General features: G+C 52.4%; 1 non-coding gene across 1 annotated transcript; it reads right to left on the bottom strand.

Annotated features, from left to right (window-relative positions):
- Positions 1 to 479: 479 nt before the first annotated feature.
- Positions 480 to 553, bottom strand: TRNAN-AUU (transfer RNA asparagine (anticodon AUU)). Its single transcript has one exon. It is a non-coding gene; the product is annotated as a tRNA-Asn (tRNA).
- Positions 554 to 2037: the final 1484 nt, after the last annotated feature.

Genomic DNA, 2037 nt, shown 5'->3' with positions numbered 1-2037 from the left:
TATGTAAGTGAAGCATTGGTGGTTCAGTGGTAGAATTCTCGCCTGCCACGCAGGAGGCCCGGGTTGGATTCCTGGCCAATGCAAAGCGCCCTTCTTTTGGCTTTGCTTTAGAAGTCAGAGATATAGACTTGGTGGGGAAAAAAATGTCAAAGAGTGACCCCGACGTGATTTGAACATGCAACCTTCTGATCTGGAGTCAGACGCGCTACTGTTGCGCCACGAGGTCCCTGTGCATGCAGTTCTCAGCCCCGGATCAAGAAATGCTTCTGTGCCTTTTATTGGCCCTCAGTACGCCTGTGATTAAAGTAGAAGGCTTGGTGTCCCGTTTCCAGTCCTATTGGTGGAAATGACTAGAGGTGAAGAGATGAGAGAAGATAGAAATGTTGAGATAGAGCATGTCACGCAGGCAAAGCGAGAGCTCTAAGAGCAAAGCCAGACAGCTGTGTTTTAATTCAGGACTTGATGTAGGCAAAAGCATACGTCCCTGGGTGGGCTTGAACCACCAACCTTTCGGTTAATAGCCAAACGCGCTAACCGATTGCGCCACAGAGACCAACCACCGCAGTGAGCGTGTTGGGACTCAAAATATGTTTTTACCTTTGTGCTCCTGACTGCAGCTCTAAGGTCCTGGCATAAGACAGGTAGGCTTAGACTCCATTGTGACATGTCTTACTTCTCTTAGAAGAAGGTTCTGAGTTGCCAGGCAGCTTATCTTCTGCCGGGCACACTTTCCTTTGCAGGCTTTCAGGTTGTGAATCCAGCACTGCTTAGGTGTCCATGTCAGACATGAGCAGCTCATTGAGCCCCACTGTGTGTTTTTTGAGGAGATACAACTCTCAGACTAGAGGGAGCAGGCGGGAAGTGGGTGAGACTCACACAGGGTGGGTGGGGCAGTTAAAGGATGTTATCTAATAGTGTAATCGAGAAGTTGGGTTTTTTGTGCACTACACTTTAACCAGCGATTCTTTCTAAAAGGAAATCCCAGGGCAGTACCCGCAATGAGTGGCATCCCAACACCCGAGGTTGCATTGTGGTAGCTGTTCCCTGAGCCCATAGCCCCTGTCCCCATGTCGCCCTTTCTCCTCGTGTAACTCACCCCAGGTTCGGTGGCTCTGATACTTGCTGCTTCTGCTGCACGATCATCCCCATGATCTGGGCCTTTGTACGAAATGTCATGTAAGATGACTTTATTCAGCACGGCGTTTGTCATTTGCTTGGTTGTCCTGTCACTGTTGGATGTTTTCTTGCGCAGACTACTGTCTAATGGTGGGAAGGCCACGAGACACGTGACTTTTCTCTTTCCTTGTTAGCATAGTTTCCTGCCACTGTCTTGGTGTGCTGCCAGCCTGTGAGACACGTGTCTTGCCCATCTCAGCTCCACTGTGGCATGTTAGAGATGTCTTTGAGCAGAGTCCAGGTCCCAGAGCTGCTGCCTTCTCTGCACTCTGGCTTGTAAGACTGCAGGCAAAGGCCCTCCCTGGCCCCTCAGCCAGATAGATACATTTACCTGCAGGGCTCAGCTTTGGTGAAAGATATTGGCGAGAGAGAGGAAAGGGGACGGCCCGTGGTGCACCCCCTATTTTGCATAGAACCACAGCCTCCTGGGAGGGCAGAGACATGAGGGTTCTCAGGGAAAGCCCTCCCAGGAGTGTTGAAGGGCAGGACGTGAAACACAGCAATCCCGGAATGGCCTGGTCTAAGATGCCTGTGCAATAGGCCTGGCCCTAGGCTTACTGGGCTCTTCCTCGGCAGAGGCCCCAGTGGTATGAGCCCGACCAGGGCTGTGCCCGACCAGGACTGTAGGGCGCGTTGGGAGCGCGTTAGGGACGCGAAAGAGGGCGCAGGGCGCAGAACTCTGCCCGTTTCTCCCCAGGATTTTGGGGAGGACAGGGAATCTGGCCAGGTCAGTGACTATGCTTTCCCAGAAGGAAAGTCCAGTGACAGTGGCATGTTGTGAAACACAAGATTGCTGGTGGTCTGGAGGGTGCTTTCTGTCAGCCACTTCTCCCGGGAGCAGCCAGAGAGCAGGCTGATGTC

Source organism: Pleurodeles waltl, chromosome 4_1, assembly GCF_031143425.1.
Source record: "Pleurodeles waltl isolate 20211129_DDA chromosome 4_1, aPleWal1.hap1.20221129, whole genome shotgun sequence".
Classification (NCBI taxonomy): Eukaryota; Metazoa; Chordata; class Amphibia; order Caudata; family Salamandridae; genus Pleurodeles; species Pleurodeles waltl.
Note: the sequence above shows the minus strand (reverse complement) of the source record. Positions and strands in the feature narration are given on the sequence as shown.